Source organism: Rousettus aegyptiacus, unplaced genomic scaffold (assembly GCF_014176215.1).
Source record: "Rousettus aegyptiacus isolate mRouAeg1 unplaced genomic scaffold, mRouAeg1.p scaffold_m13_p_2, whole genome shotgun sequence".
In the NCBI taxonomy this organism is placed as follows: domain Eukaryota; kingdom Metazoa; phylum Chordata; class Mammalia; order Chiroptera; family Pteropodidae; genus Rousettus; species Rousettus aegyptiacus.
In genome coordinates this window covers 150,533,287-150,548,295 of record NW_023416295.1, presented here as the reverse complement: position 1 = coordinate 150,548,295, position 15,009 = coordinate 150,533,287, and positions in this window count along the sequence as shown.

The window sequence follows — 15,009 nt, the reverse complement described above, 5'->3', positions numbered from 1 at the left end:
TAAAAAATGAATTTTTAGTGATAGAGTCACCACATAATGATAAAATCTATAAGGGGAAATTGATAAATCTATCATCGTGGTGAGGGATATTACAACACCCTCTCATCTATTGATAAGTTATTGATAACTCCAGGTATAGTGATAATTATATAGATATACAAAATTTAGAGATTACAACATTGGCATATAACAATTATCAAACCCGTCAGAAATATTTATATAAATTAACCTGCACACCTTAATACATTTCAAAGAATTGTGTTACCAGGGGTTGGAAAATTTTTTGTAAAGGGCCAGATATTAAACACATTAGCTTTGCAGGTCAGTGGTCCCTTTTGCAATTACTTGACTTTGCCAGTGCACTGTGAAAACAGCCATAGACAATACACTTATGCAATTCAACCATTTTTTTTTCCCCCTTAAAGAAGCAAGGATAATAATTAAGCAAATAGCCCTTACCTTATTCCAGGAAAACTTTACTTAGGCTTGCTGTATTTGAATTTTTATGTAATTTTCACACACCTCAAAATATTATTGTTTTATGCTTTTTAACCACTTAAAATATGCCAACATTCTTAGCTCACCAGCCACAGAAAAACAGGTGGCAGGCTGGGTTTGCCGACCCCTAATACAGACCATAATCTCTGCTTACAAAGCAATACATTTAAAATTCGATAGCAGCCTAATTTTTTAAGATTTAAATTTAACTAAATTTTAAGTAAAAGCACATTTTAATTTCTAAAGATTAACTTAAATAAGTGGGATTTAAAAATAGACTACCAAATAACTCATGGATCAAAGAAGAAATAATAAAATTTTTAAAATACTTAGAACTGAAAGAAAGATAAATAAATTTTGGTATATTCAGATCATGAAATATTCCATAATAGTGAACATGAGGAAACAACAGCAATGATCAAGAGCATAAATTACTCTTAGAAACATAAAGTTAGGTGAGGGTCACAGAAGATTATGACAATAAGAAAGGACATTTTTACAAAGCTCAGAAACAAACAAAACTACATGACACACTATTTAGGAATACATACATTTGCTAAAATCTAGTGTGTAAAAAAAATGTATATCATAAAATTCAGGAAAGTGGTTACCTCTCAAGGGCAGGAAGGAGGACAGAACAAGAAGGCTAACATATATAAATTGGGATAGTATTGTAAGATGGATTGTAGGTGTTCATCTTAATTACTGTCCTTGCTCCTGCAGAAGGAAAATATGCAGAGAGCCATAGAGAGGGAAAGCCTAAAAGAGACGAGACAGAATGACGAAAGAGGGACAGGCAATTGTTTCTCTGATTTTCTGTGAAGGTGATCCAGTCACATTCTCTTATTTACCTGAACACAGGTGATCAGAGTGCCTCATTGCCTATCATCCCTTCCTTTGAATGATTGATGAGCTCCATAGATAAAGCATGCCTTTTGAGCAGGACTACAGATTCTGTTTCTAATTTTAAATATAAAAGTTTACTTTTACAAGATTCGTTTCCTCCAGAAGAAAATTCTAATGCTTTTGTTTAAATGAGGGACATTTAATTTTAAAATCTGAGAGTTATTGATTCTATTTACTAGCAATACCTGAATACGTGTTTTTGTTTTGAGATAATTGTACTGCTCGTTTCACAGAACTGGAAATTTGCCATTTGAAAACAGCATTTATTTCACTATTTACAGATTTTTCTGTTTGTGTCTAAGCAAGAAGGCAGATGAGAATCAAAGGAGAAAAATAAAATAATCGTAGGAAAAAGTAAACCTTCAAAAAATCATCAATTTTAAATTATAGTATAGCCATAAAGTGCAATTCTATCTCATGATTAAAAAGAATGAGATGGTAATATTAACCACTAACTTGGATGGACATCAACAAATAAGCTGTTAAGTGCAGTAAAATAGGTGAGATGTAAAATACTATGTAGTATGAATAATTTGTGTAAAAAGCAATAGCTGCTAGAGAAATATAAGCCGAACTTTAACAGTATTTTTATAGGGAGGGAGGGGTAGTATAGCCAGGAGTTACTTTCACTATTCAGTTAATGTATTTCCATAATATTTGAATTTTTAACAGTGGACCTGTATTATTTTGTAGCAATAATATTTTACTATCTATTGTGAAATTTGTGTGTTTCTGAATTCTTTACTCCTGCTAGAACCCAGCTAGATTTTCTAAATGTCCATCCCTAGTGTCTAAAGTTGGGTTTTTGTGTCTAGGTTTCCTGAGCTAGAATAACCCTCAGGCTATTTAACAATTCTCCTGAGGGACACTCATTGGCATTGCAAACACAGACTCTGTTTCCTTAAGTTGGCACCCAAATTTTTTTTTTCATTGACAGCAGAATCCTTGGGGAATCAAAATAAAACAAAACAAAACTCCTATTACAAATTTGGAAGCCTTTAAAAAAGCAAATTCACATCTCTGAATAACTTTCTCACTCGGTTATCCCTGGTGCCCAAGAAAACTCCAACAACCTTAAAGATAATTTCCTGATAACAGTGCATAATTCCAAGTCACAGCAAGGCAAGAGCAAATATATGCCCCGGATTCCAAGTCTAATTTCATCTTAAAGAAATAACTCAGAAAAACACACCACAATCTCTAAAGTGTACTATAAAAGCTTATTCTCTTTCCAAATAACACTAAGGAACACTTTCCTTTAAGGGACACTTTAAAAAAAAATGCAAAGTTTTCAAAGCATCCCCCACATTTTATCTTATTAAGTATAGCATTTCTTGTCTTATTAACTATAGTTATTATTATGTGCATTCATCACTGTACTACACAGGTGCACAGCCCCTTATCCCAAACCCATGCAATCAGATATTAGGGTTTTGCGAAGCAATGTGGTGCTTGTAGCTATAACACCTTCAGCAGGGTCTGTAACTAACACATTACTTCTGCAGCAAAGCATATTTACACAAATTAGAATGGAGGTCCTAAGTAGCCAGTTCAGATCAGATTTGCTGCAAGTCACATCTGGCTTTGTCACCAGAAGAAATTTGAAAAACAAACAACTTATTTTAGAAATTAGTTTTTTGATTTGACATTGCAGATAAAGTGTTATATACCTGTACAGTAATGCCAAAAGGATAACTGCATTGTTTCCTTGGATTTACTGGTCCTAAAAGCTACCATTTTGAGTACTTAATGTCTGCTGCTTTAAGTCTTTCTGCCTCCTCTGTGTAATCAGGCATCCTTCCACCCATTTTGTTGTTGTGACGTCCTCTACCATCTTCCTGCCCTGATAAATTGTTATGTTTAGACTTCTGTAATTTAAAAAATAGATAACCCAATTATAATCATAATAATAGAGTAAGTAGGTTTTACATAAGAAAACTAAAATTGATTTTATGATGATATACAAATTTTGCTCACATTCTTGATAATACCTATTTCAACTATTTAGAGCATTTTTTAGTTTGCTAATGATTGTCACCTGTATTCACAGTTGTTGAGATTGCTATCCTTTAAAACAGGGGTTCCCCATCCTCAAGCCGCAGACCCGTATGGGCTGTGACCTGTTAGGAACCGGCCGCACAGCAGGATGTGAACAGTAGGTGAGTGAGTAAAGCTTCATCTGTATTTGCAGCCACTCCCCAGCGCTAGCATCACCGCCTCAGCTCCACCTCAGATCATGAGGAATTAGATTCTCATAGGAGCACTAGTTCCTGGTGCCAAAAAGGTCGGGGACTGCTGCTTTAAAAAATAACTCCAATTTCTTGCTCTGAAAAAAAAAAAAAGGCAAGAAAACAAGAAATACAGCATCTCATTTCATTGATGTCACCTACTTTTAGGAACTCACATCTTTTGAAAACATGTTATTCTAATATATTCATTCATGACCTTTTGGTCATATGAAAATAAGCTGAAGTCTAAAGTTTGTTTTCTCATCCAGAAAGAAAGTAGGTTATGGCACTAAATATTAAAGTATTTATAAAACCTTAAAGTACAATCCCAGGATGACATTTCTAAATAATCACAATAAGTTGCTGTATTTTTCTTCTCTGTGCAACTTACATCTCCTCCTATATTCTGCCCTCACCCTACACATTTATTTTCATTTATTAGTGCTCCTGATAGGAGCCTTCCAACAGTTCCAACATGCAGAGCCCTTTGGTGACACTGCCCACACAGGCTGAACTTATCACTGTAACACATATAAAACCTGGGGAGGAGTGATGGGTTCCAGCTGGAAATCAAGGTTCCAAGAGGGAAGAAGCTAGCCAAAGCTGGCAAAAGACCAATACAGGTGTAAGAGAGTTGAGGTGACAAAGGGAGAGTATTGAAAGCAGCGGGAACCCAGACACCCAATCAGGTGACTCAAGTATGAGGAAGCATCTTAAGGGATTCTGACTCATCCACTCAGCAAAAGTTCAAGCACCTACCAAGCACAGGAATAGGCCCTGGGGATACAAAATACTCCACACCCCTGAGGACTTTCAGTATTAGTAATTAGACAGACAGAAACAAAAAGCGACAACCTTACGCCATGTTATAACAGCACAAGGTATTGTCAGGTACTGGCTGAGCACAGAGAAATGAATGTCCAACTCTGCTGTGCAAAGTCAGGCTGGCATCATGGAGACTCGCTCTACTACTTCTCACTGACTGTCTTCCAACTTCTTTGCTGTTCCTCGAGCACTCTGGCACGCCTCCACCACAGCACCTCAGCACTTGCTGTTCCCTTGCCCTGGAAAGCTCTTCTTCCACGTATAGACATGGCTGAGTCCGTCACTTTACTCAGGCCTCGGCTCAAATGTTACCTCATCAGAAAAGATTTCCCTGACCAATCACTGTTAAAAATTGTACCTCCCACCCTACACACATATAAAATCTCTCTGTCTCTCTCTGTCTCTCTGTCTCTCTATTGCCTCACATTGCCTTTTTTTCACAGCACTTATCACAATCTGAAATCATCTTATTCAATTATTTATTGTTTCCCTCATGTAAATTTTGTAAGAGCAGGGATTTGTCAGACATATTTATTGCTATGTTCCCAGGGCTGGACTGAGTTAAATGCATGAATAAAGAGAAATTTGAGCTGAGTTATGAAGAACATATAGCAGTTGAGGAGGGGGTAGTAAGAGGGGACACAGAATATACATAGGCACAAGAATAATGAAATGGAGTCAAGACACCTTTGAAGAAATTTAGAGGGAAATAAAATGATCTGTGCTTGGCACATGGTGGGTTTTCATCAAACGTTATTGAATAAAAAAGTGAACAAATGAATGAGTAAGTGAGTGAGTGAATGCATGATTAAACTAACGATCAGGTTTGTGTTTTAGAAAATGTGTGAGTGTAGATTGGTGGAATAGAAGAGAGGAAGTGAGGACAATTTTGAAAGCCAGTCTTCTACAAAGAGAAAAAGAATGAAGCCCTGAGCTGAGAATCTGGGAATAAAGATTAACCACATTTGAGAAGAAAAGTAGAATTGTCATATGATTGAATGTGGAAGGGCTTGTTAAAGGAAAAGGATTCTAATGTGGGTACACACAGGGGTGGTGGTGTGATTGACTCTAAGGTAAAACCAGGCTTGGTGAAAGGAGGCTTTATTGGGAGGATAATCTACCTTCTTGTTAGACATTTTAGGACTGAAGTATCTTTGTAATAGTGTAGACCTAGAAGTCAAGACAGAGACAGGTTTGAAATAGCATGGACGCCTTCTTCTTTAGGAAAATATGTTAGAATAAGAACACAAAATTTAATAATATAAGAGGTCAAGAGGTAGAAAGAGGTAAGGAACCTTTCCACAGAAAATTGAAAAGCAACTAATAGGGCGATAAGAGGAAAACTAGGAGTATGAGCCGCATGAGAACGCGTACTGTCTCGCTCACCACTGTAGCCCCAGTGTCCTGGCACAAAATAAACACGCAAATACTTGTAAAAAATGGAAAAAAGGTAAAAAAGGAAAGAGAGAGGGATGGAAGGAAGCTTGGAAGGAAGGACTTGGTTAGCTATGAAGGTATCAAGAAAGATAATGATAGCTAAAAACTCAAATTTATTTTATTAAGGGATTACAAGATGTCAGAGACAGTTTTAAGCTGTTTACATGGCTTACTTCAGTCAATTCTCACAACGACCTTGTGAAATAAGGATTATTATTATTATCATAATAATAATGAGGCAGAGAGAGTTGAACTTGCCCAATGTTATGTAGGAAGTAAACAACAAAGGCAAGATTTAAAGTACAGCTATCCTGCTCTGAAGCCACAGATGGAAGAGCGTGCTTTGTGAGAGAACTTGTGTGGGGGCAAGTTCAACGGAGTGGCAGTTCTGTGGCTTGGGGAGGTGAAAGTAAGGTGAGGAAGTGTAGAGAGCAAACGCAGACTGCTGTTGCAAGGAGCTTAGCTAGGAAGAGAAAGGGGTAGACTAGTAGCTAGAAGGAAACATAAGAGCAACAGAAGCTGTTTTGTGTTTTTAATGAGCAAGTCTGGAGCATGTGGACTCGATAGATTCTGTTTACATCACACTCTACAATTGCTAAAAGAAAAATGAGGGGGTTGCATGAAAAGACACCCAGGTTACTTCCAGCTCTGATTTTACTACTCTGCAACTTTGAAATTCTTTCTCAGTGCAGCCAGATGGAAGATTTCACTCAATAAAAATACTTGGAAAAACTATTTAATACACTTTTAAAGAGGTATTTAAATAGAAACCTAAGGGCTTATTTATTCTAGTTTCCTTATAATTCGCGAGCTTTTAATTTTTTTCCATCTTGATCTGTGACATTTCTCATCCTTATGAGAGACCTAAAGATTTGTTGTCTTTAGATTCAGCCTAATGACATGTTTTTGCTTTCTTTTCTAAGGTTAGCAAAAGAAGAATCAAGGTCATCTGGGTTCATATTCTTTTTTTCCATTGCCTTTTCCCTTTTGTACTTTACCCACCCCTCCTTTCGGGGGGGGGGAAGTAATTTAAGTGCAGGAAGTTACAGAAATGCCATAATGTTTCTTTCACAATATGTCATAACCTAATTTAATTACTAGTATTGTTTCCCACAATTCTCTCTCTACTAAATAGCCCTTGAAACACCTCAACTTTTCTCCCAACCATGTATCTTTCTCTTATGCTAACCTTCTTTCCCTGTCCTCCTATGAGTAACTGCTGTGGACACATATCAATCCTAGAAGTTACATTAGAATCTCATTTTACCTGGATATTCACTATACAAAGCCCTTTCTTGACACACATCCTTCAATTGTACATATTCCTATTTATTCACACCTTTGCACAACTTTCCTATCTGCTTTTCCTATGCACACAATGTCAGTTTTCAATTATCCACTAGTAGGACTGTAAGATGGGAGAGAGATTGGCTGCAGAAAATATAGAACTCCTTTCTTTTCTGGCTTTGGGATGTGTTTTCACACTTACAAAAATTGATATATAACCAGTTTTGGAAAATCACAACACTTCAAACAAAGTAAAGCCATACTTGGAAGACACGTCTCCAAAGGAATTAGAAAGCTATCCTCTTAGCACATCTTTTCCTTTCTCATTTCTATTCTGGGCATCCTTCCATACAATGGATGAATAGCGTTATCTCTTAGACAAATGCAAATAATCTTCATAGAGAGATCTTTATTTTCCTCTCTAAAGCTTGCTATCTTTCTAGCTCACAATTCCTTGGAGTAAAGTGATAATTAAAGAAGTGTTTCAGGTTCAAAGGCATTCACTCTAAAATTTCTAATAAGCTAGATTTAGATAGGAATAAGAGTAAACAGTGATGCTGATGATATCATAAATGAATCAGGTTATAATGTTAATAAGAAGTTGAAAATAAGACATGTCTGCTCAATATCAATAATTTAATCTATTCACGTTTTCCTGGACACATGTGAATCCAAATCCCATCGTTCATAACAGTAGTTATTTTTACAGGCATGTGCACAAAGCAAAGATGAACGGAGCACAAATAAAGAATCTCTGTCAGTGCTGTAGCCTATACAAGACAGCACCTCATTATAAGGAGTCCTAAAACATTTTGTGGTTGTGTGATGGCAGGCAATTCTTCTCTAGAAAGAGCAGAAATCTCCATATCTCTGAATCCAAGTAAATCGTTACATTCGTACCCTTTATCTTTACAGGCTATGCCTTTGAAACTATAAATTCTTTTAGAATACTCAAGCAGTGATCTGGGGCAACCCAAGTGCTTTTCTATACAATTGAGCAATGTTTTCAAATATTGACAACCCTGATAGTTCTAAACCAATATAATCAGCTGACTCGAGAATTTCTTTATTTTACTCTTGGCAAAAATATTTTTATATTATTTGGTACAATAAAAAATAAGTAATTTTTTCTATCTTCCATATTTCTGTTTTTTTTTTTCTTGGTTAAAGGAAAGCTGAAAACCTAATTTTTAAACCAGGAAAATGTTGGCTAAGAATATGAAACGTGTTAGCTTTAAAAAATTAATTGGCAAATGACCTATGCAAATACTTTCTGTCTATTAAAAATTTTATATCTATCTTTACAAAGGCTAAAAAAAACTACAATGTGATTTATGCCATCTAATAAGGAGGATTCACCTGTATTCATCTATATTTGAGAGTCACTTGTAAAAGGAAAAAATTTCCCTAAATGATATTTTGAATGGACTCATTTCCTATATTTCTGGGGCACAAGAGTTTCTGGCTTTTTGACAAAATTCATCTGCTAGAGCTTCTGACTTTTTCCTAATGGTCAGTGGGAAGAAGCTTTCCTTTGCTTTTTCTGGGAAGAAAGGCCAAAACAACTCTCAGGCCACTGTTCTCTTTAATGACCTCTGTCCTTCCTCACTCTCAGCTCCCAAGAGGCAGGTCAAAGATTGCCAGTTGATTCGAATCCAACTCCAACTTTTTAACTGAGGCTTTGGAAAGGCAACACAGCTTTTTATAACTTTTTTCTCTCATGTTTTATAAAACATGAGATAAAAAGATTATTATAAAATATTGACTTCCAAACACCTAAATGGCTTTGGCCGTGCTTTTATTGGCAGAGTCTAGGAGAGTACTCTGGTCCCAAGATCCTTTAAGAGGTGGAATCTTATTCCTAAAATGGATTTGGACCATATGCAATACATATAAGAAAGTTGTGTTTTCCTGCCACAGAGGAAAACATCTGTTTTGCTAATGGATTTGACCTTACTTGCAGAATAACTTTCCAGATGTTTTGAAAGCTCTAAAACAATTACATCCTTTCTGATCTGCCCTGGTTCAAAAATTGATTTGCTAAGAAAACATGTAGGTCTGTGACATAAATGAAAAATATTTTTCTCTTAACCAATCCGTAACACCAAGATATTTTAGACTATGGACTTAGATTAACGATATTTTATAGATATTTTTTCTTCCTAAGACATGTAAACATGTAGTCTCTTGGAAAGCATTAGAATGTATGTGAATAGAAAATTATTCCTACTCTGTTATAATGCAACTAATTGCTACTCTACTCATTGTCATTTCCTCAGCTTTTTTAAATTGACTTTCAGTAAGCGATAGATAATCTAGTGGGATATAAGCATGTACAGCATATATTTGATTTGCCTTTCTTTAAGGACATCTAAATAACATAAAAAGTGTTTTACATTATTTAATGTTCGGCCTTCTTAAATTTCTACCCTGCCTATTTCTTCCTAGTTAGCCTCTAGCTACTGTTTTGTTATTAATGTTTATTTGTTGTTTGTTTAATGTTTGCATAATTTAAAGAGACTATTTTATTTTGTTCTTTCCTGATTAACAGCCAAACAATATAATCTTTCTTTTTTCTGCTTCATAACACCTACCGACCTTTCTGTGCTATTTTCCCTAACCCTGTTTGGATTTAAATACTCTATGTTTCATTTCATCATTGTTTTCTATTCAACTTTTCCCCTTCCTCCTTTACAAAATTCTCTGGAGATCATATACTCATGTCTACTACAATCCAAAAATGCAAGTGTTTTAAAAGGGTATTATAAATAAAACAGAACAAACATAATGTATTAAAATTCAGTATGTATTTTTCTTTGTAAATATTTATCGATCTTGTTCATATTTATTTCATATTAAACATAAGTTACTGAATATCAGAAACCTATATTTTGAGTATTCTTTTAAAAATTAATATTGGTAAGTCATTTCCAATAACTAAATGTTTTTTCATTCATCCCCTAGAATTTAGGCTTCATCTTGTTCATCATTGTGTTACCAGTGTCTAAAGCAGAACAGCTGGTAGGCACTCAAGTACCATTTGTTGACTAGATCTAACATTTTTCTGAAGGGTGGGAAGTATTATTTCCCAGGACCTATGCTAAGGAACTTTACACACACACACACACACACACACACACACACACACACACACACACACATACATATTTTATTTAATCTTCTCAATAATTCTGTGAAGTATTATTATCCCCATTTTACAATTTAGGAATCAGATACTCAGGGAAAGAGGGAAGTAATTTATCCAAATTCACACAGGTAGAAAGTTGCAAATTATTTAGCTCCAAAGACAGGGCTCTTTGAATGACATGAAAGATAAACATGACCCATACAAATTACTTTCTTTTCTATTTCCCTCTCTCATGGTTGGTCCTGAGGAAAACTTCAAAAATAGAATTGATCTTCAGTTCTTTTCTCTCTCCTTAAGAACTGCCTTTTGGTGCCCAAACTCTTTGACTTTATCTATCCCAACCAATCCAAAAACTGCCGTGGATACTGCTTCTTTCACCTAGGGTAAATGTGCCTTGATTTGTAGCCCCAGCTATTTTCAGCCATACTAAAGTGTGATTTCCCTTCATCAAATCTTGCATCTCATTGTTTTATAATACTTGAGATTCTGAGATTGAAACTTGCTAACTATTCCTTCCGCATATTGAAAAGCTAGAATTGTCTAGAATTACTTAGTCATGATTTTATGGCCAAAATGTTTCTGTAATTACTGTAACCAAAAGCAGTGAATTTAAGTTGGGCCAATAGATAACGTATGGTGCTTTTAGAGGGGCAAGGAGAATAAGAGAGTTGAAAAGTGTAAATAAAGGAGGTCGAATAGATGGTGATGGGAGACTAGACTTTGGGTGCTGAGCACGCAATGCGATATACAGATGATATATTAGAGAATTGTATACTTGACACTTTTATAATATTAACCAATGTCACCCCAAAAAATTTAATTTAAAAAGAGACATTTCATAATTTGATCTGCTGTTCTATCAATGGAAACTAAACCCCATCTCCTTGGATAAGAATTTGTACTTGGATTGCATTATTATAACTGTATTATAATCAACATTGTGAAAACCGTTATTGACAGCCCACAAAAGAATGAAATTTTATTCATAATTTCCAATAAATGAATAAGTGAATGAATGAATGAATGAATGAATGAATGAATAGGGCTGAAAACAGCTTAGAGGAGCACTTTGGCAGGAACCTGGTTGTTCATTTCTAACAAAACCTCACTGGACCAGGCTGACCTTTACTTTATTTCCTACTGGGAATTCCAGTCGAGATAGACATATGGCTTTAAATTTTCTTAAGTAACTTCTATTTTAAAATCGAAATTAGAATTATATTCAATGGTAAGGTCCAAAAGTGAAAAACAGAAATAAAACTACCAGAAAATATAGTAATTATCGTGTCATTCTGTGAATTACACACACACACAGCAAGGGTACAGACACACTTGGAAATTATGTCTGCTTTTTGCATATTTATGTAATTTAAATACACCGATATAATTGTCAACTCATTCAACAAATAGTTACTGAGTATCTACTGGATATCAGGCAATCGGTGGTACATAAGGGAGCTTGCAATCTAGTAAACAATATAAATCATGTACACAAATGATTCAAATTTAAAGCATATGTGATTGTTGTTTTTTAAAAAAGACAGAATATTTTGAGATTTCAGAATAGGGAGTAGCTAGTGGGAATCAGTGGTGATTTTGACATATTCATCTTTACATTTTACCTTACAGGAGTAATAACCAAAGTTTTTAAAAATGTGCTATTTTTCAGGAACTACGTAGGCAGTTTATAGCACTACTAAATCAATTAGGATTGCTTTGGGCTATTAAAATACCCTATTACGACTTGGTTAAACAATAGTGAAACATTTAGTTATTTCATTCAGCAAGAAACCTGGAGGGAGGAAGTTAAAGAATAGAGGAAGGGTTTCAACATATTATAAAGGACACGAGTTCTTTCTATCTTTTGTCTCTGCCAATTTTGTGATTGCAAGATAGAGAATTTTTCTCTGTCATCATGTAGTCACATAACAACTTCAAAAGCAGTAAGAAAGGAAGTAGTCTCTTTAAGGGCCTCTCTCTGTTATAGGGTAATCTTTTCCAAACGTCCCCAGCTACCTCGCCCTATGTCTCTTTGGCCAGACTTGGTTCACATGCTCACCCCTAAAGCAATGAATAATAAAGGAGAATAGGATTGGGCTGGCATAGTACCCACTGCATATACTGTCTCCTAGGTCCCGAGACCTCAATTTGAATAAGCAATATGTCTGCATTGGTAATAGAATTTTTAAATTACTGCTTTTAACAGAATTATTATAATAGTTTTCTACTTGTTAACCATGGCCAAAATCTAATCCCGTAAAAGTGTGCTAATCTTATTTTAGTAGCCAAGAAACAGTAAGTATTATACATGTGAAATACTGATTAAAATTATATTTAATTTCTTTGTCATTTGACCCAACTGGTATTCCTAAAATTTTGCTGAGTGGATTCCAGCCAGGCACTAGAGAATGAAAATCGGCCCATGTGAAGCCATCACTACAGTGTCAGAGAAAAGTGCATGGCCAGTAAAATTAAATTAATATAGCTATCATGTGTGAAAGCATTGTACCTGTCAGTGCAGTATTCTGTCTGAACTTATTGCATTAATTTCTTACATCTCTTAGATTTACCCAGAATTCCAACTTTCTACTTTACTAAGTACAAACATTAAAGCAGTAACTCTACTATTATCTATGTATCGTATCAGAGAACTGCTTTAACCATTTAAAAAACACCTCGTTTTCACATCATGTGTTTTTGAAACTGCAATATAGATATTTTATTTAAAGATTCTTCTTCACTTACACTATAATAGTTCTAAGAATATATGCCAGTCATCTACTACTGCATAATAAACCACCCAAAACTCAGTAACTTAAAACAACGATAATCATATATTTTGCTCATGAGTCTGCAATTTGGGCAAGGCATTTTTGGAATGGTGTGTTTTTGTTCACGACGGCATTGACTGAATTAGCTTCACTGGGTCAGAATCCACTTTCACGATGGTTTGCTTACAAAGCCAACAGATTGCACTAGCTCTGCTGCAAACTCAGCTGGTGCTATTGCCTGGGTACCCAGGCTCCTTTACACATGAGCTTCTACATGTTGCCCTTCCACAGGACTGCTTGGACTCCCTCATAGCATGGCAATTGGATTCTAGAAGCCAATATTCTTGTAGGACATCCAATAGGAAACTGTCACTGTATTAAGGCTCAAGTCCAGAAACTGTAACAGCATCACTTCTACTATACAGTCTTGCCTCGTGTAATGATGAGAATACTTTCTGAGGAATGCATCAGTAAGCAATTTAATTGTTGTGTGAACATCATCATAGAGTATATTCACACAAACTTAGATGGTATAGCCTACTACACACCTAGGCTAAATGGTATAGCCTATTGCTCCTAGGCTACAAGCCTGCATAGCATGTTACTGTACAAAACAACAGGAGCCTAAATCAAGCACAAGAGAAAATGATGCAGTAAAGAGATACAATAAGCCTAGGATGTATGAGGCTGCTGCCAACATGACACACCACACTGTTTACAGCAAAAAAAAAAAAAAAAAAAATTTAAGTAGAAAGAGTACACTCTAAAATAATGATTAAAGGTTTGGCACATAATAAACTAGCAACATAACTACTTATTATCATTATCAATTATTATATATTGTCTTTAATTGTATGTGCTATGCTTTTATATGACTGGCAGCACAATAGGTTTGTTTACACCAGCATCACCACAAACATGTGAATAGTGCATAGCACTACAATATTAGGATAGCTGCAACATCACTAAGTGAGAGAAAATTTTTGGCTCCACTATAATCTTACGGGACCACCATCACATATTCCGTCATTGACTGAAACATCATTATATGGCGAAGGACTATATTATATTAATCACAAACTCCACCCAGATTTAAATCAAATGAACACAAATTCTTTCTTTTGATGAGAGAAATGTCAGAAAAAAAGTGTAGCCATCTTTAATCTCCATAGATTGGAAAAAAAAAATGTGGTTCTATTTTCAAGTTTCATTTTCATAGAAATTCCTGTTTTTAAAAATAAAGTATGGCTGAACCCTGAAGATTACCAGTTTTATTAATGAAAATTTTGCAGAGTTTAAGGATAGATACTACCATAACTTTTGGCATTAAAAATAGTCTAGATTAATTCTAAAACTATAATCATCAATATCCTCTATATCTAAAATATTAAATTGTGCACTTATATTTTATAAATTGTGCTAATGCTACATATTACTTTAGATTATTATTTTGTTTGAATTTGAGAATTAGAAAATCCTAACTTGACTTTTTTCTCTTTAAAGTTATTTGAATATATTTGCTATTTTGGAAGCAAGATTAATAATAATTTATAAGATCCCTATTTTTTTCTTTTTTTTTTTGTAGTATCCCTTTACCTTTGTAGCATATACTAGGAAAGTTAACTTGATGACTCTTTTTAAGCAGCAAAGCCTTTATATGTTAATTAATTGTTTCTAACGTTATTAAAAATATTAGCAGCAGAATCAGGACTCAAGTTTAGTGGCCAGCTAATACTTTTCTATTCTGAAAATTAGTCAGAACAAATTCTCACCATGAAGCAATATTGGTTTGTTATTTAATATGATAATAATGACTAAGCAAACATGTTCCTTGCTTATACTTCTTTCTTTTAATTTAATAATTCTTAATTAGGTAAGGCATGTTTCCCTTTATAAAGCAATATTCTAA